This window comes from Ascaphus truei, chromosome 12 (genome assembly GCF_040206685.1).
Source record: "Ascaphus truei isolate aAscTru1 chromosome 12, aAscTru1.hap1, whole genome shotgun sequence".
In the NCBI taxonomy this organism is placed as follows: domain Eukaryota; kingdom Metazoa; phylum Chordata; class Amphibia; order Anura; family Ascaphidae; genus Ascaphus; species Ascaphus truei.
The window spans coordinates 679,092-707,081 of NC_134494.1; positions in this window are offsets into that span (position 1 = coordinate 679,092).

Consider the following 27,990-nt stretch of genomic DNA (forward strand, 5'->3'; position numbering starts at 1 on the left):
GGCTAACTACTTATAGGAAGGTCTAGGAGCTCTGAAAATGAACGTGCGCGTCTTTCACTCTTCCCGAGGGACTTAGAAGAATTTTGTGATATTTTTTATTAAAATGGTGTATAAGGGTTTATATATAAATATATTTTATGCACTGTATATGAGCTGGCGATTTCTAAGTCTGTGGTTCCGAGAGGGGGTAACCAGGCTCACTAATAAAGGTCAAGCCACTTGGCTGCCAGAATGCCCTGCTTCAGCACAGACCAGAAAGGCATTGTGATAAGCGTATCCCCGGTATAGTCAGGGGTTAATGGGAGTCGTCTCCGTCCCCCCAGTATACGGCCAGAACCATGGACCCGGTACTTGTGGTTCGGACTGTCTCCAACCAGCCATAATGTTGTGAGAGTGAAATTATGTCTAAGTCCAGCTTTGGTACATTAGAAGCAACTCTGAAACTTAACCTAAGCGTTTTTCGAAGCTACTTTTTTGCTAACTTTTTATGGGAAGGTCTAGGAGCTCTGAAAATGAACGTGCGCGTCTTTCACTCTTCCCGAGGGACTTAGAAGAATTTTGTGATATTTTTTATTAAAATGGTGTATAAGGGTATATATATAAATATATTTTATGCACTGTATATGAGCTGGCGATTTCTAAGTCTGTGGTTCCGAGAGGGGGTAACCAGGCTCACTAATAAAGTTCAAGCCAATTGCCTGCCAGAATGCCCTGCTTCAGCACAGACCAGAAAGGCATTGTGATAAGCGTATCCCCGGTATAGTCAGGGGTTAATGGGAGTCGTCCCCGTCCCCCCAGTATACGGCCAGAACCATGGACCCGGTACTTGTGGTTCGGACTGTCTCCAACCAGCCATAATGTTGTGAGAGTGAAATTATGTCTAAGTCCAGCTTTGGTACATTAGAAGCAACTCTGAAACTTAACCTAAGCGTTTTTCGAAGCTACTTTTTTGCTAACTTTTTATGGGAAGGTCTAGGAGCTCTGAAAATGAACGTGCGCGTCTTTCACTCTTCCCGAGGGACTTAGAAGAATTTTGTGATATTTTTTATTAAAATGGTGTATAAGGGTATATATATAAATATATTTTATGCACTGTATATGAGCTGGCGATTTATAAGTCTGTGGTTCCAAGAGGGGGTAACCAGGCTCACTAATAAAGGTCAAGCCACTTGCCTGCCAGAATGCCCTGCTTCAGCACAGACCAGAAAGGCATTGTGATAAGCGTATCCCCGGTATAGTCAGGGGTTAATGGGAGTCGTCCCCGTCCCCCCAGTATATGGCTAGAACCATGGACCCGGTACTTGTGGTTCGGACTGTCTCCAACCAGCCATAATGTTGTGAGAGTGAAATTATGTCTAAGTCCAGCTTTGATACATTAGAAGCAACTCTGAAACTTAACCTAAGCGTTTTTCGAAGCTACTTTTTTGCTAACTTTTTATGGGAAGGTCTAGGAGCTCTGAAAATGAACGTGCGCGTCTTTCACTCTTCCCGAGGGACTTAGAAGAATTTTGTGAATTTTTTTATTAAAATGGTGTATAAGGGTTTATATATAAATATATTTTATGCACTGTATATGAGCTGGCGATTTCTAAGTCTTTGGTTCCGAGAGGGGGTAACCAGGCTCACTAATAAAGGTCAAGCCACTTGCCTGCCAGAATGCCCTGCTTCAGCACAGACCAGAAAGGCATTGTGATAAGCGTATCCCCGGTATAGTCAGGGGTTAATGGGAGTCGTCTCCGTCCCCCCAGTATACGGCCAGAACCATGGACCCGGTACTTGTGGTTCGGACTGTCTCCAACCAGCCATAATGTTGTGAGAGTGAAATTATGTCTAAGTCCAGCTTTGGTACATTAGAAGCAACTTTGAAACTTAACCTAAGCGTTTTTCGAAGTTACTTTTTTGCTAACTTTTTATAGGAAGGTCTAGGAGCTCTGAAAATGAACGTGCGCGTCTTTCACTCTTCCCGAGGGACTTAGAAGAATTTTGTGATATTTTTTATTAAAATGGTGTATAAGGGTATATATATAAATATATTTTATGCACTGTATATGAGCTGGCGATTTCTAAGTCTGTGGTTCCGAGAGGGGGTAACCAGGCTCACTAATAAAGGTCAAGCCACTTGGCTGCCAGAATTCCCTCCTTCAGCACAGACCAGAAAGGCATTGTGATAAGCGTATCCCCGGTATAGTCAGGGGTTAATGGGAGTCGTTCCCGTCCCCCCAGTATACGGCCAGAACCATGGACCCGGTACTTGTGGTTCGGACTGTCTCCAACCAGCCATAATGTTGTGAGAGTGAAATTATGTCTAAGTCCAGCTTTGGTACATTAGAAGCAACTCTGAAACTTAACCTAAGCGTTTTTCGAAGCTACTTTTTGGCTAACTTCTTATAGGAAGGTCTAGGAGATCTGAAAATGAACGTGCGCGTCTTTCACTCTTCCCGAGGGACTTAGAAGAATTTTGTGATATTTTTTATAAAAATGGTGTATAAGGGTATATATATAAATATATTTTATGCACTGTATATGAGCTGGCGATTTCTAAGTCTTTGGTTCCGAGAGGGGGTAACCAGGCTCACTAATAAAGGTCAAGCCACTTGCCTGCCAGAATGCCCTGCTTCAGCACAGACCAGAAAGGCATTGTGATAAGCGTATCCCCGGTATAGTCAGGGGTTAATGGGAGTCGTCTCCGTCCCCCCAGTATACGGCCAGAACCATGGACCCGGTACTTGTGGTTCGGACTGTCTCCAACCAGCCATAATGTTGTGAGAGTGAAATTATGTCTAAGTCCAGCTTTGGTACATTAGAAGCAACTTTGAAACTTAACCTAAGCGTTTTTCGAAGTTACTTTTTTGCTAACTTTTTATAGGAAGGTCTAGGAGCTCTGAAAATGAACGTGCGCGTCTTTCACTCTTCCCGAGGGACTTAGAAGAATTTTGTGATATTTTTTATTAAAATGGTGTATAAGGGTATATATATAAATATATTTTATGCACTGTATATGAGCTGGCGATTTCTAAGTCTGTGGTTCCGAGAGGGGGTAACCAGGCTCACTAATAAAGGTCAAGCCACTTGGCTGCCAGAATTCCCTCCTTCAGCACAGACCAGAAAGGCATTGTGATAAGCGTATCCCCGGTATAGTCAGGGGTTAATGGGAGTCGTTCCCGTCCCCCCAGTATACGGCCAGAACCATGGACCCGGTACTTGTGGTTCGGACTGTCTCCAACCAGCCATAATGTTGTGAGAGTGAAATTATGTCTAAGTCCAGCTTTGGTACATTAGAAGCAACTCTGAAACTTAACCTAAGCGTTTTTCGAAGCTACTTTTTGGCTAACTTCTTATAGGAAGGTCTAGGAGATCTGAAAATGAACGTGCGCGTCTTTCACTCTTCCCGAGGGACTTAGAAGAATTTTGTGATATTTTTTATAAAAATGGTGTATAAGGGTATATATATAAATATATTTTATGCACTGTATATGAGCTGGCGATTTCTAAGTCTGTGGTTCCGAGAGGGGGTAACCAGGCTCACTAATAAAGGTCAAGCCACTTGGCTGCCAGAATTCCCTCCTTCAGCACAGACCAGAAAGGCATTGTGATAAGCGTATCCCCGGTATAGTCAGGGGTTAATGGGAGTCGTCCCCGTCCCCCCAGTATACGGCCAGAACCATGGACCCGGTACTTGTGGTTCGGACTGTCTCCAACCAGCCATAATGTTGTGAGAGTGAAATTATGTCTAAGTCCAGCTTTGGTACATTAGAAGCAACTCTGAAACTTAACCTAAGCGTTTTTCGAAGCTACTTTTTGGCTAACTTCTTATAGGAAGGTCTAGGAGCTCTGAAAATGAACGTGCGCGTCTTTCACTCTTCCCGAGGGACTTAGAAGAATTTTGTGATATTTTTTATTAAAATGGTGTATAAGGGTTTATATATAAATATATTTTATGCACTGTATATGAGCTGGCGATTTCTAAGTCTGTGGTTCCGAGAGGGGGTAACCAGGCTCACTAATAAAGGTCAAGCCACTTGCCTGCCAGAATGCCCTGCTTCAGCACAGACCAGAAAGGCATTGTGATAAGCGTATCCCCGGTATAGTCAGGGGTTAATGGGAGTCGTCCCCGTCCCCCCAGTATACGGCCAGAACCATGGACCCGGTACTTGTGGTTCGGACTGTCTCCAACCAGCCATAATGTTGTGAGAGTGAAATTATGTCTAAGTCCAGCTTTGGTGCATTAGAAGCAACTCTGAAACTTAACCTAAGCGTTTTTCGAAGCTACTTTTTGGCTAACTTCTTATAGGAAGGTCTAGGAGCTCTGAAAATGAACGTGCGCGTCTTTCACTCTTCCCGAGGGACTTAGAAGAATTTTGTGATATTTTTTATTAAAATGGTGTATAAGGGTATATATATAAATATATTTTATGCACTGTATATATGAGCTGGCGATTTCTAAGTCTGTGGTTCCGAGAGGGGGTAACCAGGCTCATTAATAAAGGTCAAGCCAATTGCCTGCCAGAATGCCCTGCTTCAGCACAGACCAGAAAGGCATTGTGATAAGCGTATCCCCGGTATAGTCAGGGGTTAATGGGAGTCGTCCCCGTCCCCCCAGTATACGGCCAGAACCATGGACCCGGTACTTGTGGTTCGGACTGTCTCCAACCAGCCATAATGTTGTGAGAGTGAAATTATGTCTAAGTCCAGCTTTGGTACATTAGAAGCAACTCTGAAACTTAACCTAAGCGTTTTTCGAAGCTACTTTTTTGCTAACTTTTTATGGGAAGGTCTAGGAGCTCTGAAAATGAACGTGCGCGTCTTTCACTCTTCCCGAGGGACTTAGAAGAATTTTGTGATATTTTTTATTAAAATGGTGTATAAGGGTATATATATAAATATATTTTATGCACTGTATATGAGCTGGCGATTTATAAGTCTGTGGTTCCAAGAGGGGGTAACCAGGCTCACTAATAAAGGTCAAGCCACTTGCCTGCCAGAATGCCCTGCTTCAGCACAGACCAGAAAGGCATTGTGATAAGCGTATCCCCGGTATAGTCCGGGGTTAATGGGAGTCGTCCCCGTCCCCCCAGTATACGGCTAGAACCATGGACCCGGTACTTGTGGTTCGGACTGTCTCCAACCAGCCATAATGTTGTGAGAGTGAAATTATGTCTAAGTCCAGCTTTGATACATTAGAAGCAACTCTGAAACTTAACCTAAGCGTTTTTCGAAGCTACTTTTTTGCTAACTTTTTATGGGAAGGTCTAGGAGCTCTGAAAATGAACGTGCGCGTCTTTCACTCTTCCCGAGGGACTTAGAAGAATTTTGTGAATTTTTTTATTAAAATGGTGTATAAGGGTTTATATATAAATATATTTTATGCACTGTATATGAGCTGGCGATTTCTAAGTCTTTGGTTCCGAGAGGGGGTAACCAGGCTCACTAATAAAGGTCAAGCCACTTGCCTGCCAGAATGCCCTGCTTCAGCACAGACCAGAAAGGCATTGTGATAAGCGTATCCCCGGTATAGTCAGGGGTTAATGGGAGTCGTCTCCGTCCCCCCAGTATACGGCCAGAACCATGGACCCGGTACTTGTGGTTCGGACTGTCTCCAACCAGCCATAATGTTGTGAGAGTGAAATTATGTCTAAGTCCAGCTTTGGTACATTAGAAGCAACTCTGAAACTTAACCTAAGCGTTTTTCGAAGTTACTTTTTTGCTAACTTTTTATAGGAAGGTCTAGGAGCTCTGAAAATGAACGTGCGCGTCTTTCACTCTTCCCGAGGGACTTAGAAGAATTTTGTGATATTTTTTATTAAAATGGTGTATAAGGGTATATATATAAATATATTTTATGCACTGTATATGAGCTGGCGATTTCTAAGTCTGTGGTTCCAAGAGGGGGTAACCAGGCTCACTAATAAAGGTCAAGCCACTTGCCTGCCAGAATGCCCTGCTTCAGCACAGACCAGAAAGGCATTGTGATAAGCGTATCCCCGGTATAGTCAGGGGTTAATGGGAGTCGTCCCCGTCCCCCCAGTATACGGCCAGAACCATGGACCCGGTACTTGTGGTTCGGACTGTCTCCAACCAGCCATAATGTTGTGAGAGTGAAATTATGTCTAAGTCCAGCTTTGGTATATTAGAAGCAACTCTGAAACTTAACCTAAGCGTTTTTCGAAGCTACTTTTTTGCTAACTTTTTATGGGAAGGTCTAGGAGCTCTGAAAATGAACGTGCGCGTCTTTCACTCTTCCCGAGGGACTTAGAAGAATTTTGTGATATTTTTTATTAAAATGGTGTATAAGGGTATATATATAAATATATTTTATGCACTGTATATGAGCTGGCGATTTCTAAGTCTGTGGTTCCAAGAGGGGGTAACCAGGCTCACTAATAAAGGTCAAGCCACTTGCCTGCCAGAATGCCCTGCTTCAGCACAGACCAGAAAGGCATTGTGATAAGCGTATCCCCGGTATAGTCAGGGGTTAATGGGAGTCGTCCCCGTCCCCCCAGTATACGGCCAGAACCATGGACCCGGTACTTGTGGTTCGGACTGTCTCCAACCAGCCATAATGTTGTGAGAGTGAAATTATGTCTAAGTCCAGCTTTGGTACATTAGAAGCAACTCTGAAACTTAACCTAAGCGTTTTTTGAAGCTACTTTTTGGCTAACTTCTTATAGGAAGGTCTAGGAGCTCTGAAAATGAACGTGCGCGTCTTTCACTCTTCCCGAGGGACTTAGAAGAATTTTGTGATATTTTTTATTAAAATGGTGTATTAGGGTATATATATAAATATATTTTATGCACTGTATATGAGCTGGCGATTTCTAAGTCTGTGGTTCCGAGAGGGGGTAACCAGGCTCACTAATAAAGGTCAAGCCGCTTGGCTGCCAGAATGCCCTGCTTCAGCACAGACCAGAAAGGCATTGTGATAAGCGTATCCCCGGTATAGTCAGGGGTTAATGGGAGTCGTCCCCGTCCCCCCAGTATACGGCCAGAACCATGGACCCGGTATTTGTGGTTCGGACTGTCTCCAACCAGCCATAATGTTGTGAGAGTGAAATTATGTCTAAGTCTGCTTCGATACATTAGAAGCAAATCTGAAACTTAACCTAAGCGTTTTTCGAAGCTACTTTTTAGCTAACTTCTTATAGGAAGGTCTAGGAGCTCTGAAAATGAACGTGCGCGTCTTTCACTCTTCCCGAGGGACTTAGAAGAATTTTGTGATATTTTTTATTAAAATGGTGTATAAGGGTTTATATATAAATATATTTTATGCACTGTATATATGAGCTGGCGATTTCTAAGTCTGTGGTTCCGAGAGGGGGTAACCAGGCTCACTAATAAAGGTCAAGCCACTTGGCTGCCAGAATGCCCTGCTTCAGCACAGACCAGAAAGGCATTGTGATAAGCGTATCCCCGGTATAGTCAGGGGTTAATGGGAGTCGTCCCCGTCCCCCCAGTATACGGCCAGAACCATGGACCCGGTACTTGTGGTTCGGACTGTCTCCAACCAGCCATAATGTTGTGAGAGTGAAATTATGTCTAAGTCCAGCTTTGGTACATTAGAAGCAACTCTGAAACTTAACCTAAGCGTTTTTCGAAGCTACCTTTTGGCTAACTTCTTATAGGAAGGTCTAGGAGCTCTGAAAATGAACGTGCGCGTCTTTCACTCTTCCCGAGGGACTTAGAAGAATTTTGTGATATTTTTTATTAAAATGGTGTATAAGGGTATATATATAAATATATTTTATGCACTGTATATATGAGCTGGCGATTTCTAAGTCTGTGGTTCCGAGAGGGGGTAACCAGGCTCACTAATAAAGGTCAAGCCACTTGGCTGCCAGAATGCCCTGCTTCAGCACAGACCAGAAAGGCATTGTGATAAGCGTATCCCCGGTATAGTCAGGGGTTAATGGGAGTCGTCCCCGTCCCCCCAGTATACGGCCAGAACCATGGACCCGGTACTTGTGGTTCGGACTGTCTCCAACCAGCCATAATGTTGTGAGAGTGAAATTATGTCTAAGTCCAGCTTTGGTACATTAGAAGCAACTCTGAAACTTTACCTAAGCGTTTTTTGAAGCTACTTTTTGGCTAACTTCTTATAGGAAGGTCTACGAGCTCTGAAAATGAACGTGCGCGTCTTTCACTCTTCCCGAGGGACTTAGAAGAATTTTGTGATATTTTTTATTAAAATGGTGTATAAGGGTATATATATAAATATATTTTATGCACTGTATATGAGCTGGCGATTTCTAAGTCTGTGGTTCCGAGAGGGGGTAACCAGGCTCACTAATAAAGGTCAAGCCACTTGGCTGCCAGAATGCCCTGCTTCAGCACAGACCAGAAAGGCATTGTGATAAGCGTATCCCCGGTATAGTCAGGGGTTAATGGGAGTCGTCCCCGTCCCCCCAGTATACGGCCAGAACCATGGACCCGGTATTTGTGGTTCGGACTGTCTCGAACCAGCCATAATGTTGTGAGAGTGAAATTATGTCTAAGTCTGCTTCGATACATTAGAAGCAAATCTGAAACTTAACCTAAGCGTTTTTCGAAGCTACTTTTTAGCTAACTTCTTATAGGAAGGTCTAGGAGCTCTGAAAATGAACGTGCGCGTCTTTCACTCTTCCCGAGGGACTTAGAAGAATTTTGTGATATTTTTTATTAAAATGGTGTATAAGGGTTTATATATAAATATATTTTATGCACTGTATATGAGCTGGCGATTTCTAAGTCTGTGGTTCCGAGAGGGGGTAACCAGGCTCACTAATAAAGGTCAAGCCACTTGGCTGCCAGAATGCCCTGCTTCAGCACAGACCAGAAAGGCATTGTGATAAGCGTATCCCCGGTATAGTCAGGGGTTAATGGGAGTCGTCCCCGTCCCCCCCAGTATACGGCCAGAACCATGGACCCGGTATTTGTGGTTCGGACTGTCTCCAACCAGCCATAATGTTGTGAGAGTGAAATTATGTCTAAGTCCAGCTTCGGTACATTAGAAGCAACTCTGAAACTTAACCTAAGCGTTTTTCGAAGCTACCTTTTGGCTAACTTCTTATAGGAAGGTCTAGGAGCTCTGAAAATGAACGTGCGCGTCTTTCACTCTTCCCGAGGGACTTAGAAGAATTTTGTGATATTTTTTATTAAAATGGTGTATAAGGGTATATATATAAATATATTTTATGCACTGTATATATGAGCTGGCGATTTCTAAGTCTGTGGTTCCGAGAGGGGGTAACCAGGCTCACTAATAAAGGTCAAGCCACTTGGCTGCCAGAATGCCCTGCTTCAGCACAGACCAGAAAGGCATTGTGATAAGCGTATCCCCGGTATAGTCAGGGGTTAATGGGAGTCGTCCCCGTCCCCCCAGTATACGGCCAGAACCATGGACCCGGTACTTGTGGTTCGGACTGTCTCCAACCAGCCATAATGTTGTGAGAGTGAAATTATGTCTAAGTCCAGCTTTGGTACATTAGAAGCAACTCTGAAACTTAACCTAAGCGTTTTTCGAAGCTACCTTTTGGCTAACTTCTTATAGGAAGGTCTAGGAGCTCTGAAAATGAACGTGCGCGTCTTTCACTCTTCCCGAGGGACTTAGAAGAATTTTGTGATATTTTTTATTAAAATGGTGTATAAGGGTATATATATAAATATATTTTATGCACTGTATATATGAGCTGGCGATTTCTAAGTCTGTGGTTCCGAGAGGGGGTAACCAGGCTCACTAATAAAGGTCAAGCCACTTGGCTGCCAGAATGCCCTGCTTCAGCACAGACCAGAAAGGCATTGTGATAAGCGTATCCCCGGTATAGTCAGGGGTTAATGGGAGTCGTCCCCGTCCCCCCCAGTATACGGCCAGAACCATGGACCCGGTATTTGTGGTTCGGACTGTCTCCAACCAGCCATAATGTTGTGAGAGTGAAATTATGTCTAAGTCCAGCTTCGGTACATTAGAAGCAACTCTGAAACTTAACCTAAGCGTTTTTCGAAGCTACCTTTTGGCTAACTTCTTATAGGAAGGTCTAGGAGCTCTGAAAATGAACGTGCGCGTCTTTCACTCTTCCCGAGGGACTTAGAAGAATTTTGTGATATTTTTTATTAAAATGGTGTATAAGGGTTTATATATAAATATATTTTATGCACTGTATATGAGCTGGCGATTTCTAAGTCTGTGGTTCCGAGAGGGGGTAACCAGGCTCACTAATAAAGGTCAAGCCACTTGGCTGCCAGAATGCCCTGCTTCAGCACAGACCAGAAAGGCATTGTGATAAGCGTATCCCCGGTATAGTCAGGGGTTAATGGGAGTCGTCCCCGTCCCCCCCAGTATACGGCCAGAACCATGGACCCGGTATTTGTGGTTCGGACTGTCTCCAACCAGCCATAATGTTGTGAGAGTGAAATTATGTCTAAGTCCAGCTTCGGTACATTAGAAGCAACTCTGAAACTTAACCTAAGCGTTTTTCGAAGCTACCTTTTGGCTAACTTCTTATAGGAAGGTCTAGGAGCTCTGAAAATGAACGTGCGCGTCTTTCACTCTTCCCGAGGGACTTAGAAGAATTTTGTGATATTTTTTATTAAAATGGTGTATAAGGGTATATATATAAATATATTTTATGCACTGTATATATGAGCTGGCGATTTCTAAGTCTGTGGTTCCGAGAGGGGGTAACCAGGCTCACTAATAAAGGTCAAGTCACTTGGCTGCCAGAATGCCCTGCTTCAGCACAGACCAGAAAGGCATTGTGATAAGCGTATCCCCGGTATAGTCAGGGGTTAATGGGAGTCGTCCCCGTCCCCCCAGTATACGGCCAGAACCATGGACCCGGTACTTGTGGTTCGGACTGTCTCCAACCAGCCATAATGTTGTGAGAGTGAAATTATGTCTAAGTCCAGCTTTGGTACATTAGAAGCAACTCTGAAACTTAACCTAAGCGTTTTTCGAAGCTACCTTTTGGCTAACTTCTTATAGGAAGGTCTAGGAGCTCTGAAAATGAACGTGCGCGTCTTTCACTCTTCCCGAGGGACTTAGAAGAATTTTGTGATATTTTTTATTAAAATGGTGTATAAGGGTATATATATAAATATATTTTATGCACTGTATATGAGCTGGCGATTTCTAAGTCTGTGGTTCCAAGAGGGGGTAACCAGGCTCACTAATAAAGGTCAAGCCACTTGCCTGCCAGAATGCCCTGCTTCAGCACAGACCAGAAAGGCATTGTGATAAGCGTATCCCCGGTATAGTCAGGGGTTAATGGGAGTCGTCCCCGTCCCCCCAGTATACGGCCAGAACCATGGACCCGGTACTTGTGGTTCGGACTGTCTCCAACCAGCCATAATGTTGTGAGAGTGAAATTATGTCTAAGTCCAGCTTTGGTATATTAGAAGCAACTCTGAAACTTAACCTAAGCGTTTTTCGAAGCTACTTTTTTGCTAACTTTTTATGGGAAGGTCTAGGAGCTCTGAAAATGAACGTGCGCGTCTTTCACTCTTCCCGAGGGACTTAGAAGAATTTTGTGATATTTTTTATTAAAATGGTGTATAAGGGTATATATATAAATATATTTTATGCACTGTATATGAGCTGGCGATTTCTAAGTCTGTGGTTCCAAGAGGGGGTAACCAGGCTCACTAATAAAGGTCAAGCCACTTGCCTGCCAGAATGCCCTGCTTCAGCACAGACCAGAAAGGCATTGTGATAAGCGTATCCCCGGTATAGTCAGGGGTTAATGGGAGTCGTCCCCGTCCCCCCAGTATACGGCCAGAACCATGGACCCGGTACTTGTGGTTCGGACTGTCTCCAACCAGCCATAATGTTGTGAGAGTGAAATTATGTCTAAGTCCAGCTTTGGTACATTAGAAGCAACTCTGAAACTTAACCTAAGCGTTTTTTGAAGCTACTTTTTGGCTAACTTCTTATAGGAAGGTCTAGGAGCTCTGAAAATGAACGTGCGCGTCTTTCACTCTTCCCGAGGGACTTAGAAGAATTTTGTGATATTTTTTATTAAAATGGTGTATAAGGGTTTATATATAAATATATTTTATGCACTGTATATGAGCTGGCGATTTCTAAGTCTGTGGTTCCGAGAGGGGGTAACCAGGCTCACTAATAAAGGTCAAGCCACTTGGCTGCCAGAATGCCCTGCTTCAGCACAGACCAGAAAGGCATTGTGATAAGCGTATCCCCGGTATAGTCAGGGGTTAATGGGAGTCGTCCCCGTCCCCCCCAGTATACGGCCAGAACCATGGACCCGGTATTTGTGGTTCGGACTGTCTCCAACCAGCCATAATGTTGTGAGAGTGAAATTATGTCTAAGTCCAGCTTCGGTACATTAGAAGCAACTCTGAAACTTAACCTAAGCGTTTTTCGAAGCTACCTTTTGGCTAACTTCTTATAGGAAGGTCTAGGAGCTCTGAAAATGAACGTGCGCGTCTTTCACTCTTCCCGAGGGACTTAGAAGAATTTTGTGATATTTTTTATTAAAATGGTGTATAAGGGTATATATATAAATATATTTTATGCACTGTATATATGAGCTGGCGATTTCTAAGTCTGTGGTTCCGAGAGGGGGTAACCAGGCTCACTAATAAAGGTCAAGCCACTTGGCTGCCAGAATGCCCTGCTTCAGCACAGACCAGAAAGGCATTGTGATAAGCGTATCCCCGGTATAGTCAGGGGTTAATGGGAGTCGTCCCCGTCCCCCCAGTATACGGCCAGAACCATGGACCCGGTACTTGTGGTTCGGACTGTCTCCAACCAGCCATAATGTTGTGAGAGTGAAATTATGTCTAAGTCCAGCTTTGGTACATTAGAAGCAACTCTGAAACTTAACCTAAGCGTTTTTCGAAGCTACCTTTTGGCTAACTTCTTATAGGAAGGTCTAGGAGCTCTGAAAATGAACGTGCGCGTCTTTCACTCTTCCCGAGGGACTTAGAAGAATTTTGTGATATTTTTTATTAAAATGGTGTATAAGGGTATATATATAAATATATTTTATGCACTGTATATATGAGCTGGCGATTTCTAAGTCTGTGGTTCCGAGAGGGGGTAACCAGGCTCACTAATAAAGGTCAAGCCACTTGGCTGCCAGAATGCCCTGCTTCAGCACAGACCAGAAAGGCATTGTGATAAGCGTATCCCCGGTATAGTCAGGGGTTAATGGGAGTCGTCCCCGTCCCCCCCAGTATACGGCCAGAACCATGGACCCGGTATTTGTGGTTCGGACTGTCTCCAACCAGCCATAATGTTGTGAGAGTGAAATTATGTCTAAGTCCAGCTTCGGTACATTAGAAGCAACTCTGAAACTTAACCTAAGCGTTTTTCGAAGCTACCTTTTGGCTAACTTCTTATAGGAAGGTCTAGGAGCTCTGAAAATGAACGTGCGCGTCTTTCACTCTTCCCGAGGGACTTAGAAGAATTTTGTGATATTTTTTATTAAAATGGTGTATAAGGGTTTATATATAAATATATTTTATGCACTGTATATGAGCTGGCGATTTCTAAGTCTGTGGTTCCGAGAGGGGGTAACCAGGCTCACTAATAAAGGTCAAGCCACTTGGCTGCCAGAATGCCCTGCTTCAGCACAGACCAGAAAGGCATTGTGATAAGCGTATCCCCGGTATAGTCAGGGGTTAATGGGAGTCGTCCCCGTCCCCCCCAGTATACGGCCAGAACCATGGACCCGGTATTTGTGGTTCGGACTGTCTCCAACCAGCCATAATGTTGTGAGAGTGAAATTATGTCTAAGTCCAGCTTCGGTACATTAGAAGCAACTCTGAAACTTAACCTAAGCGTTTTTCGAAGCTACCTTTTGGCTAACTTCTTATAGGAAGGTCTAGGAGCTCTGAAAATGAACGTGCGCGTCTTTCACTCTTCCCGAGGGACTTAGAAGAATTTTGTGATATTTTTTATTAAAATGGTGTATAAGGGTATATATATAAATATATTTTATGCACTGTATATATGAGCTGGCGATTTCTAAGTCTGTGGTTCCGAGAGGGGGTAACCAGGCTCACTAATAAAGGTCAAGTCACTTGGCTGCCAGAATGCCCTGCTTCAGCACAGACCAGAAAGGCATTGTGATAAGCGTATCCCCGGTATAGTCAGGGGTTAATGGGAGTCGTCCCCGTCCCCCCAGTATACGGCCAGAACCATGGACCCGGTACTTGTGGTTCGGACTGTCTCCAACCAGCCATAATGTTGTGAGAGTGAAATTATGTCTAAGTCCAGCTTTGGTACATTAGAAGCAACTCTGAAACTTAACCTAAGCGTTTTTCGAAGCTACCTTTTGGCTAACTTCTTATAGGAAGGTCTAGGAGCTCTGAAAATGAACGTGCGCGTCTTTCACTCTTCCCGAGGGACTTAGAAGAATTTTGTGATATTTTTTATTAAAATGGTGTATAAGGGTATATATATAAATATATTTTATGCACTGTATATATGAGCTGGCGATTTCTAAGTCTGTGGTTCCGAGAGGGGGTAACCAGGCTCACTAATAAAGGTCAAGCCACTTGGCTGCCAGAATGCCCTGCTTCAGCACAGACCAGAAAGGCATTGTGATAAGCGTATCCCCGGTATAGTCAGGGGTTAATGGGAGTCGTCCCCGTCCCCCCCAGTATACGGCCAGAACCATGGACCCGGTATTTGTGGTTCGGACTGTCTCCAACCAGCCATAATGTTGTGAGAGTGAAATTATGTCTAAGTCCAGCTTCGGTACATTAGAAGCAACTCTGAAACTTAACCTAAGCGTTTTTCGAAGCTACCTTTTGGCTAACTTCTTATAGGAAGGTCTAGGAGCTCTGAAAATGAACGTGCGCGTCTTTCACTCTTCCCGAGGGACTTAGAAGAATTTTGTGATATTTTTTATTAAAATGGTGTATAAGGGTTTATATATAAATATATTTTATGCACTGTATATGAGCTGGCGATTTCTAAGTCTGTGGTTCCGAGAGGGGGTAACCAGGCTCACTAATAAAGGTCAAGCCACTTGGCTGCCAGAATGCCCTGCTTCAGCACAGACCAGAAAGGCATTGTGATAAGCGTATCCCCGGTATAGTCAGGGGTTAATGGGAGTCGTCCCCGTCCCCCCCAGTATACGGCCAGAACCATGGACCCGGTATTTGTGGTTCGGACTGTCTCCAACCAGCCATAATGTTGTGAGAGTGAAATTATGTCTAAGTCCAGCTTCGGTACATTAGAAGCAACTCTGAAACTTAACCTAAGCGTTTTTCGAAGCTACCTTTTGGCTAACTTCTTATAGGAAGGTCTAGGAGCTCTGAAAATGAACGTGCGCGTCTTTCACTCTTCCCGAGGGACTTAGAAGAATTTTGTGATATTTTTTATTAAAATGGTGTATAAGGGTATATATATAAATATATTTTATGCACTGTATATATGAGCTGGCGATTTCTAAGTCTGTGGTTCCGAGAGGGGGTAACCAGGCTCACTAATAAAGGTCAAGCCACTTGGCTGCCAGAATGCCCTGCTTCAGCACAGACCAGAAAGGCATTGTGATAAGCGTATCCCCGGTATAGTCAGGGGTTAATGGGAGTCGTCCCCGTCCCCCCAGTATACGGCCAGAACCATGGACCCGGTACTTGTGGTTCGGACTGTCTCCAACCAGCCATAATGTTGTGAGAGTGAAATTATGTCTAAGTCCAGCTTTGGTACATTAGAAGCAACTCTGAAACTTAACCTAAGCGTTTTTCGAAGCTACCTTTTGGCTAACTTCTTATAGGAAGGTCTAGGAGCTCTGAAAATGAACGTGCGCGTCTTTCACTCTTCCCGAGGGACTTAGAAGAATTTTGTGATATTTTTTATTAAAATGGTGTATAAGGGTATATATATAAATATATTTTATGCACTGTATATATGAGCTGGCGATTTCTAAGTCTGTGGTTCCGAGAGGGGGTAACCAGGCTCACTAATAAAGGTCAAGCCACTTGGCTGCCAGAATGCCCTGCTTCAGCACAGACCAGAAAGGCATTGTGATAAGCGTATCCCCGGTATAGTCAGGGGTTAATGGGAGTCGTCCCCGTCCCCCCCAGTATACGGCCAGAACCATGGACCCGGTATTTGTGGTTCGGACTGTCTCCAACCAGCCATAATGTTGTGAGAGTGAAATTATGTCTAAGTCCAGCTTTGGTACATTAGAAGCAACTCTGAAACTTAACCTAAGCGTTTTTCGAAGCTACCTTTTGGCTAACTTCTTATAGGAAGGTCTAGGAGCTCTGAAAATGAACGTGCGCGTCTTTCACTCTTCCCGAGGGACTTAGAAGAATTTTGTGATATTTTTTATTAAAATGGTGTATAAGGGTATATATATAAATATATTTTATGCACTGTATATGAGCTGGCGATTTCTAAGTCTGTGGTTCCGAGAGGGGGTAACCAGGCTCACTAATAAAGGTCAAGCCACTTGGCTGCCAGAATGCCCTGCTTCAGCACAGACCAGAAAGGCATTGTGATAAGCGTATCCCCGGTATAGTCAGGGGTTAATGGGAGTCGTCCCCGTCCCCCCCAGTATACGGCCAGAACCATGGACCCGGTATTTGTGGTTCGGACTGTCTCCAACCAGCCATAATGTTGTGAGAGTGAAATTATGTCTAAGTCCAGCTTCGGTACATTAGAAGCAACTCTGAAACTTAACCTAAGCGTTTTTCGAAGCTACCTTTTGGCTAACTTCTTATAGGAAGGTCTAGGAGCTCTGAAAATGAACGTGCGCGTCTTTCACTCTTCCCGAGGGACTTAGAAGAATTTTGTGATATTTTTTATTAAAATGGTGTATAAGGGTATATATATAAATATATTTTATGCACTGTATATATGAGCTGGCGATTTCTAAGTCTGTGGTTCCGAGAGGGGGTAACCAGGCTCACTAATAAAGGTCAAGTCACTTGGCTGCCAGAATGCCCTGCTTCAGCACAGACCAGAAAGGCATTGTGATAAGCGTATCCCCGGTATAGTCAGGGGTTAATGGGAGTCGTCCCCGTCCCCCCAGTATACGGCCAGAACCATGGACCCGGTACTTGTGGTTCGGACTGTCTCCAACCAGCCATAATGTTGTGAGAGTGAAATTATGTCTAAGTCCAGCTTTGGTACATTAGAAGCAACTCTGAAACTTAACCTAAGCGTTTTTCGAAGCTACCTTTTGGCTAACTTCTTATAGGAAGGTCTAGGAGCTCTGAAAATGAACGTGCGCGTCTTTCACTCTTCCCGAGGGACTTAGAAGAATTTTGTGATATTTTTTATTAAAATGGTGTATAAGGGTATATATATAAATATATTTTATGCACTGTATATATGAGCTGGCGATTTCTAAGTCTGTGGTTCCGAGAGGGGGTAACCAGGCTCACTAATAAAGGTCAAGCCACTTGGCTGCCAGAATGCCCTGCTTCAGCACAGACCAGAAAGGCATTGTGATAAGCGTATCCCCGGTATAGTCAGGGGTTAATGGGAGTCGTCCCCGTCCCCCCCAGTATACGGCCAGAACCATGGACCCGGTATTTGTGGTTCGGACTGTCTCCAACCAGCCATAATGTTGTGAGAGTGAAATTATGTCTAAGTCCAGCTTCGGTACATTAGAAGCAACTCTGAAACTTAACCTAAGCGTTTTTCGAAGCTACCTTTTGGCTAACTTCTTATAGGAAGGTCTAGGAGCTCTGAAAATGAACGTGCGCGTCTTTCACTCTTCCCGAGGGACTTAGAAGAATTTTGTGATATTTTTTATTAAAATGGTGTATAAGGGTTTATATATAAATATATTTTATGCACTGTATATGAGCTGGCGATTTCTAAGTCTGTGGTTCCGAGAGGGGGTAACCAGGCTCACTAATAAAGGTCAAGCCACTTGGCTGCCAGAATGCCCTGCTTCAGCACAGACCAGAAAGGCATTGTGATAAGCGTATCCCCGGTATAGTCAGGGGTTAATGGGAGTCGTCCCCGTCCCCCCCAGTATACGGCCAGAACCATGGACCCGGTATTTGTGGTTCGGACTGTCTCCAACCAGCCATAATGTTGTGAGAGTGAAATTATGTCTAAGTCCAGCTTCGGTACATTAGAAGCAACTCTGAAACTTAACCTAAGCGTTTTTCGAAGCTACCTTTTGGCTAACTTCTTATAGGAAGGTCTAGGAGCTCTGAAAATGAACGTGCGCGTCTTTCACTCTTCCCGAGGGACTTAGAAGAATTTTGTGATATTTTTTATTAAAATGGTGTATAAGGGTATATATATAAATATATTTTATGCACTGTATATATGAGCTGGCGATTTCTAAGTCTGTGGTTCCGAGAGGGGGTAACCAGGCTCACTAATAAAGGTCAAGCCACTTGGCTGCCAGAATGCCCTGCTTCAGCACAGACCAGAAAGGCATTGTGATAAGCGTATCCCCGGTATAGTCAGGGGTTAATGGGAGTCGTCCCCGTCCCCCCAGTATACGGCCAGAACCATGGACCCGGTATTTGTGGTTCGGACTGTCTCGAACCAGCCATAATGTTGTGAGAGTGAAATTATGTCTAAGTCTGCTTCGATACATTAGAAGCAAATCTGAAACTTAACCTAAGCGTTTTTCGAAGCTACTTTTTAGCTAACTTCTTATAGGAAGGTCTAGGAGCTCTGAAAATGAACGTGCGCGTCTTTCACTCTTCCCGAGGGACTTAGAAGAATTTTGTGATATTTTTTATTAAAATGGTGTATAAGGGTTTATATATAAATATATTTTATGCACTGTATATGAGCTGGCGATTTCTAAGTCTGTGGTTCCGAGAGGGGGTAACCAGGCTCACTAATAAAGGTCAAGCCACTTGGCTGCCAGAATGCCCTGCTTCAGCACAGACCAGAAAGGCATTGTGATAAGCGTATCCCCGGTATAGTCAGGGGTTAATGGGAGTCGTCCCCGTCCCCCCCAGTATACGGCCAGAACCATGGACCCGGTATTTGTGGTTCGGACTGTCTCCAACCAGCCATAATGTTGTGAGAGTGAAATTATGTCTAAGTCCAGCTTCGGTACATTAGAAGCAACTCTGAAACTTAACCTAAGCGTTTTTCGAAGCTACCTTTTGGCTAACTTCTTATAGGAAGGTCTAGGAGCTCTGAAAATGAACGTGCGCGTCTTTCACTCTTCCCGAGGGACTTAGAAGAATTTTGTGATATTTTTTATTAAAATGGTGTATAAGGGTATATATATAAATATATTTTATGCACTGTATATATGAGCTGGCGATTTCTAAGTCTGTGGTTCCGAGAGGGGGTAACCAGGCTCACTAATAAAGGTCAAGCCACTTGGCTGCCAGAATGCCCTGCTTCAGCACAGACCAGAAAGGCATTGTGATAAGCGTATCCCCGGTATAGTCAGGGGTTAATGGGAGTCGTCCCCGTCCCCCCAGTATACGGCCAGAACCATGGACCCGGTACTTGTGGTTCGGACTGTCTCCAACCAGCCATAATGTTGTGAGAGTGAAATTATGTCTAAGTCCAGCTTTGGTACATTAGAAGCAACTCTGAAACTTAACCTAAGCGTTTTTCGAAGCTACCTTTTGGCTAACTTCTTATAGGAAGGTCTAGGAGCTCTGAAAATGAACGTGCGCGTCTTTCACTCTTCCCGAGGGACTTAGAAGAATTTTGTGATATTTTTTATTAAAATGGTGTATAAGGGTATATATATAAATATATTTTATGCACTGTATATATGAGCTGGCGATTTCTAAGTCTGTGGTTCCGAGAGGGGGTAACCAGGCTCACTAATAAAGGTCAAGCCACTTGGCTGCCAGAATGCCCTGCTTCAGCACAGACCAGAAAGGCATTGTGATAAGCGTATCCCCGGTATAGTCAGGGGTTAATGGGAGTCGTCCCCGTCCCCCCCAGTATACGGCCAGAACCATGGACCCGGTATTTGTGGTTCGGACTGTCTCCAACCAGCCATAATGTTGTGAGAGTGAAATTATGTCTAAGTCCAGCTTCGGTACATTAGAAGCAACTCTGAAACTTAACCTAAGCGTTTTTCGAAGCTACCTTTTGGCTAACTTCTTATAGGAAGGTCTAGGAGCTCTGAAAATGAACGTGCGCGTCTTTCACTCTTCCCGAGGGACTTAGAAGAATTTTGTGATATTTTTTATTAAAATGGTGTATAAGGGTTTATATATAAATATATTTTATGCACTGTATATGAGCTGGCGATTTCTAAGTCTGTGGTTCCGAGAGGGGGTAACCAGGCTCACTAATAAAGGTCAAGCCACTTGGCTGCCAGAATGCCCTGCTTCAGCACAGACCAGAAAGGCATTGTGATAAGCGTATCCCCGGTATAGTCAGGGGTTAATGGGAGTCGTCCCCGTCCCCCCCAGTATACGGCCAGAACCATGGACCCGGTATTTGTGGTTCGGACTGTCTCCAACCAGCCATAATGTTGTGAGAGTGAAATTATGTCTAAGTCCAGCTTCGGTACATTAGAAGCAACTCTGAAACTTAACCTAAGCGTTTTTCGAAGCTACCTTTTGGCTAACTTCTTATAGGAAGGTCTAGGAGCTCTGAAAATGAACGTGCGCGTCTTTCACTCTTCCCGAGGGACTTAGAAGAATTTTGTGATATTTTTTATTAAAATGGTGTATAAGGGTATATATATAAATATATTTTATGCACTGTATATATGAGCTGGCGATTTCTAAGTCTGTGGTTCCGAGAGGGGGTAACCAGGCTCACTAATAAAGGTCAAGTCACTTGGCTGCCAGAATGCCCTGCTTCAGCACAGACCAGAAAGGCATTGTGATAAGCGTATCCCCGGTATAGTCAGGGGTTAATGGGAGTCGTCCCCGTCCCCCCAGTATACGGCCAGAACCATGGACCCGGTACTTGTGGTTCGGACTGTCTCCAACCAGCCATAATGTTGTGAGAGTGAAATTATGTCTAAGTCCAGCTTTGGTACATTAGAAGCAACTCTGAAACTTAACCTAAGCGTTTTTCGAAGCTACCTTTTGGCTAACTTCTTATAGGAAGGTCTAGGAGCTCTGAAAATGAACGTGCGCGTCTTTCACTCTTCCCGAGGGACTTAGAAGAATTTTGTGATATTTTTTATTAAAATGGTGTATAAGGGTATATATATAAATATATTTTATGCACTGTATATGAGCTGGCGATTTCTAAGTCTGTGGTTCCAAGAGGGGGTAACCAGGCTCACTAATAAAGGTCAAGCCACTTGCCTGCCAGAATGCCCTGCTTCAGCACAGACCAGAAAGGCATTGTGATAAGCGTATCCCCGGTATAGTCAGGGGTTAATGGGAGTCGTCCCCGTCCCCCCAGTATACGGCCAGAACCATGGACCCGGTACTTGTGGTTCGGACTGTCTCCAACCAGCCATAATGTTGTGAGAGTGAAATTATGTCTAAGTCCAGCTTTGGTATATTAGAAGCAACTCTGAAACTTAACCTAAGCGTTTTTCGAAGCTACTTTTTTGCTAACTTTTTATGGGAAGGTCTAGGAGCTCTGAAAATGAACGTGCGCGTCTTTCACTCTTCCCGAGGGACTTAGAAGAATTTTGTGATATTTTTTATTAAAATGGTGTATAAGGGTATATATATAAATATATTTTATGCACTGTATATGAGCTGGCGATTTCTAAGTCTGTGGTTCCAAGAGGGGGTAACCAGGCTCACTAATAAAGGTCAAGCCACTTGCCTGCCAGAATGCCCTGCTTCAGCACAGACCAGAAAGGCATTGTGATAAGCGTATCCCCGGTATAGTCAGGGGTTAATGGGAGTCGTCCCCGTCCCCCCAGTATACGGCCAGAACCATGGACCCGGTACTTGTGGTTCGGACTGTCTCCAACCAGCCATAATGTTGTGAGAGTGAAATTATGTCTAAGTCCAGCTTTGGTACATTAGAAGCAACTCTGAAACTTAACCTAAGCGTTTTTTGAAGCTACTTTTTGGCTAACTTCTTATAGGAAGGTCTAGGAGCTCTGAAAATGAACGTGCGCGTCTTTCACTCTTCCCGAGGGACTTAGAAGAATTTTGTGATATTTTTTATTAAAATGGTGTATAAGGGTTTATATATAAATATATTTTATGCACTGTATATGAGCTGGCGATTTCTAAGTCTGTGGTTCCGAGAGGGGGTAACCAGGCTCACTAATAAAGGTCAAGCCACTTGGCTGCCAGAATGCCCTGCTTCAGCACAGACCAGAAAGGCATTGTGATAAGCGTATCCCCGGTATAGTCAGGGGTTAATGGGAGTCGTCCCCGTCCCCCCCAGTATACGGCCAGAACCATGGACCCGGTATTTGTGGTTCGGACTGTCTCCAACCAGCCATAATGTTGTGAGAGTGAAATTATGTCTAAGTCCAGCTTCGGTACATTAGAAGCAACTCTGAAACTTAACCTAAGCGTTTTTCGAAGCTACCTTTTGGCTAACTTCTTATAGGAAGGTCTAGGAGCTCTGAAAATGAACGTGCGCGTCTTTCACTCTTCCCGAGGGACTTAGAAGAATTTTGTGATATTTTTTATTAAAATGGTGTATAAGGGTATATATATAAATATATTTTATGCACTGTATATATGAGCTGGCGATTTCTAAGTCTGTGGTTCCGAGAGGGGGTAACCAGGCTCACTAATAAAGGTCAAGCCACTTGGCTGCCAGAATGCCCTGCTTCAGCACAGACCAGAAAGGCATTGTGATAAGCGTATCCCCGGTATAGTCAGGGGTTAATGGGAGTCGTCCCCGTCCCCCCAGTATACGGCCAGAACCATGGACCCGGTACTTGTGGTTCGGACTGTCTCCAACCAGCCATAATGTTGTGAGAGTGAAATTATGTCTAAGTCCAGCTTTGGTACATTAGAAGCAACTCTGAAACTTAACCTAAGCGTTTTTCGAAGCTACCTTTTGGCTAACTTCTTATAGGAAGGTCTAGGAGCTCTGAAAATGAACGTGCGCGTCTTTCACTCTTCCCGAGGGACTTAGAAGAATTTTGTGATATTTTTTATTAAAATGGTGTATAAGGGTATATATATAAATATATTTTATGCACTGTATATATGAGCTGGCGATTTCTAAGTCTGTGGTTCCGAGAGGGGGTAACCAGGCTCACTAATAAAGGTCAAGCCACTTGGCTGCCAGAATGCCCTGCTTCAGCACAGACCAGAAAGGCATTGTGATAAGCGTATCCCCGGTATAGTCAGGGGTTAATGGGAGTCGTCCCCGTCCCCCCCAGTATACGGCCAGAACCATGGACCCGGTATTTGTGGTTCGGACTGTCTCCAACCAGCCATAATGTTGTGAGAGTGAAATTATGTCTAAGTCCAGCTTCGGTACATTAGAAGCAACTCTGAAACTTAACCTAAGCGTTTTTCGAAGCTACCTTTTGGCTAACTTCTTATAGGAAGGTCTAGGAGCTCTGAAAATGAACGTGCGCGTCTTTCACTCTTCCCGAGGGACTTAGAAGAATTTTGTGATATTTTTTATTAAAATGGTGTATAAGGGTTTATATATAAATATATTTTATGCACTGTATATGAGCTGGCGATTTCTAAGTCTGTGGTTCCGAGAGGGGGTAACCAGGCTCACTAATAAAGGTCAAGCCACTTGGCTGCCAGAATGCCCTGCTTCAGCACAGACCAGAAAGGCATTGTGATAAGCGTATCCCCGGTATAGTCAGGGGTTAATGGGAGTCGTCCCCGTCCCCCCCAGTATACGGCCAGAACCATGGACCCGGTATTTGTGGTTCGGACTGTCTCCAACCAGCCATAATGTTGTGAGAGTGAAATTATGTCTAAGTCCAGCTTCGGTACATTAGAAGCAACTCTGAAACTTAACCTAAGCGTTTTTCGAAGCTACCTTTTGGCTAACTTCTTATAGGAAGGTCTAGGAGCTCTGAAAATGAACGTGCGCGTCTTTCACTCTTCCCGAGGGACTTAGAAGAATTTTGTGATATTTTTTATTAAAATGGTGTATAAGGGTATATATATAAATATATTTTATGCACTGTATATATGAGCTGGCGATTTCTAAGTCTGTGGTTCCGAGAGGGGGTAACCAGGCTCACTAATAAAGGTCAAGTCACTTGGCTGCCAGAATGCCCTGCTTCAGCACAGACCAGAAAGGCATTGTGATAAGCGTATCCCCGGTATAGTCAGGGGTTAATGGGAGTCGTCCCCGTCCCCCCAGTATACGGCCAGAACCATGGACCCGGTACTTGTGGTTCGGACTGTCTCCAACCAGCCATAATGTTGTGAGAGTGAAATTATGTCTAAGTCCAGCTTTGGTACATTAGAAGCAACTCTGAAACTTAACCTAAGCGTTTTTCGAAGCTACCTTTTGGCTAACTTCTTATAGGAAGGTCTAGGAGCTCTGAAAATGAACGTGCGCGTCTTTCACTCTTCCCGAGGGACTTAGAAGAATTTTGTGATATTTTTTATTAAAATGGTGTATAAGGGTATATATATAAATATATTTTATGCACTGTATATATGAGCTGGCGATTTCTAAGTCTGTGGTTCCGAGAGGGGGTAACCAGGCTCACTAATAAAGGTCAAGCCACTTGGCTGCCAGAATGCCCTGCTTCAGCACAGACCAGAAAGGCATTGTGATAAGCGTATCCCCGGTATAGTCAGGGGTTAATGGGAGTCGTCCCCGTCCCCCCCAGTATACGGCCAGAACCATGGACCCGGTATTTGTGGTTCGGACTGTCTCCAACCAGCCATAATGTTGTGAGAGTGAAATTATGTCTAAGTCCAGCTTCGGTACATTAGAAGCAACTCTGAAACTTAACCTAAGCGTTTTTCGAAGCTACCTTTTGGCTAACTTCTTATAGGAAGGTCTAGGAGCTCTGAAAATGAACGTGCGCGTCTTTCACTCTTCCCGAGGGACTTAGAAGAATTTTGTGATATTTTTTATTAAAATGGTGTATAAGGGTTTATATATAAATATATTTTATGCACTGTATATGAGCTGGCGATTTCTAAGTCTGTGGTTCCGAGAGGGGGTAACCAGGCTCACTAATAAAGGTCAAGCCACTTGGCTGCCAGAATGCCCTGCTTCAGCACAGACCAGAAAGGCATTGTGATAAGCGTATCCCCGGTATAGTCAGGGGTTAATGGGAGTCGTCCCCGTCCCCCCCAGTATACGGCCAGAACCATGGACCCGGTATTTGTGGTTCGGACTGTCTCCAACCAGCCATAATGTTGTGAGAGTGAAATTATGTCTAAGTCCAGCTTCGGTACATTAGAAGCAACTCTGAAACTTAACCTAAGCGTTTTTCGAAGCTACCTTTTGGCTAACTTCTTATAGGAAGGTCTAGGAGCTCTGAAAATGAACGTGCGCGTCTTTCACTCTTCCCGAGGGACTTAGAAGAATTTTGTGATATTTTTTATTAAAATGGTGTATAAGGGTATATATATAAATATATTTTATGCACTGTATATATGAGCTGGCGATTTCTAAGTCTGTGGTTCCGAGAGGGGGTAACCAGGCTCACTAATAAAGGTCAAGCCACTTGGCTGCCAGAATGCCCTGCTTCAGCACAGACCAGAAAGGCATTGTGATAAGCGTATCCCCGGTATAGTCAGGGGTTAATGGGAGTCGTCCCCGTCCCCCCAGTATACGGCCAGAACCATGGACCCGGTACTTGTGGTTCGGACTGTCTCCAACCAGCCATAATGTTGTGAGAGTGAAATTATGTCTAAGTCCAGCTTTGGTACATTAGAAGCAACTCTGAAACTTAACCTAAGCGTTTTTCGAAGCTACCTTTTGGCTAACTTCTTATAGGAAGGTCTAGGAGCTCTGAAAATGAACGTGCGCGTCTTTCACTCTTCCCGAGGGACTTAGAAGAATTTTGTGATATTTTTTATTAAAATGGTGTATAAGGGTATATATATAAATATATTTTATGCACTGTATATATGAGCTGGCGATTTCTAAGTCTGTGGTTCCGAGAGGGGGTAACCAGGCTCACTAATAAAGGTCAAGCCACTTGGCTGCCAGAATGCCCTGCTTCAGCACAGACCAGAAAGGCATTGTGATAAGCGTATCCCCGGTATAGTCAGGGGTTAATGGGAGTCGTCCCCGTCCCCCCCAGTATACGGCCAGAACCATGGACCCGGTATTTGTGGTTCGGACTGTCTCCAACCAGCCATAATGTTGTGAGAGTGAAATTATGTCTAAGTCCAGCTTTGGTACATTAGAAGCAACTCTGAAACTTAACCTAAGCGTTTTTCGAAGCTACCTTTTGGCTAACTTCTTATAGGAAGGTCTAGGAGCTCTGAAAATGAACGTGCGCGTCTTTCACTCTTCCCGAGGGACTTAGAAGAATTTTGTGATATTTTTTATTAAAATGGTGTATAAGGGTATATATATAAATATATTTTATGCACTGTATATGAGCTGGCGATTTCTAAGTCTGTGGTTCCGAGAGGGGGTAACCAGGCTCACTAATAAAGGTCAAGCCACTTGGCTGCCAGAATGCCCTGCTTCAGCACAGACCAGAAAGGCATTGTGATAAGCGTATCCCCGGTATAGTCAGGGGTTAATGGGAGTCGTCCCCGTCCCCCCCAGTATACGGCCAGAACCATGGACCCGGTATTTGTGGTTCGGACTGTCTCCAACCAGCCATAATGTTGTGAGAGTGAAATTATGTCTAAGTCCAGCTTCGGTACATTAGAAGCAACTCTGAAACTTAACCTAAGCGTTTTTCGAAGCTACCTTTTGGCTAACTTCTTATAGGAAGGTCTAGGAGCTCTGAAAATGAACGTGCGCGTCTTTCACTCTTCCCGAGGGACTTAGAAGAATTTTGTGATATTTTTTATTAAAATGGTGTATAAGGGTATATATATAAATATATTTTATGCACTGTATATATGAGCTGGCGATTTCTAAGTCTGTGGTTCCGAGAGGGGGTAACCAGGCTCACTAATAAAGGTCAAGTCACTTGGCTGCCAGAATGCCCTGCTTCAGCACAGACCAGAAAGGCATTGTGATAAGCGTATCCCCGGTATAGTCAGGGGTTAATGGGAGTCGTCCCCGTCCCCCCAGTATACGGCCAGAACCATGGACCCGGTACTTGTGGTTCGGACTGTCTCCAACCAGCCATAATGTTGTGAGAGTGAAATTATGTCTAAGTCCAGCTTTGGTACATTAGAAGCAACTCTGAAACTTAACCTAAGCGTTTTTCGAAGCTACCTTTTGGCTAACTTCTTATAGGAAGGTCTAGGAGCTCTGAAAATGAACGTGCGCGTCTTTCACTCTTCCCGAGGGACTTAGAAGAATTTTGTGATATTTTTTATTAAAATGGTGTATAAGGGTATATATATAAATATATTTTATGCACTGTATATATGAGCTGGCGATTTCTAAGTCTGTGGTTCCGAGAGGGGGTAACCAGGCTCACTAATAAAGGTCAAGCCACTTGGCTGCCAGAATGCCCTGCTTCAGCACAGACCAGAAAGGCATTGTGATAAGCGTATCCCCGGTATAGTCAGGGGTTAATGGGAGTCGTCCCCGTCCCCCCCAGTATACGGCCAGAACCATGGACCCGGTATTTGTGGTTCGGACTGTCTCCAACCAGCCATAATGTTGTGAGAGTGAAATTATGTCTAAGTCCAGCTTCGGTACATTAGAAGCAACTCTGAAACTTAACCTAAGCGTTTTTCGAAGCTACCTTTTGGCTAACTTCTTATAGGAAGGTCTAGGAGCTCTGAAAATGAACGTGCGCGTCTTTCACTCTTCCCGAGGGACTTAGAAGAATTTTGTGATATTTTTTATTAAAATGGTGTATAAGGGTTTATATATAAATATATTTTATGCACTGTATATGAGCTGGCGATTTCTAAGTCTGTGGTTCCGAGAGGGGGTAACCAGGCTCACTAATAAAGGTCAAGCCACTTGGCTGCCAGAATGCCCTGCTTCAGCACAGACCAGAAAGGCATTGTGATAAGCGTATCCCCGGTATAGTCAGGGGTTAATGGGAGTCGTCCCCGTCCCCCCCAGTATACGGCCAGAACCATGGACCCGGTATTTGTGGTTCGGACTGT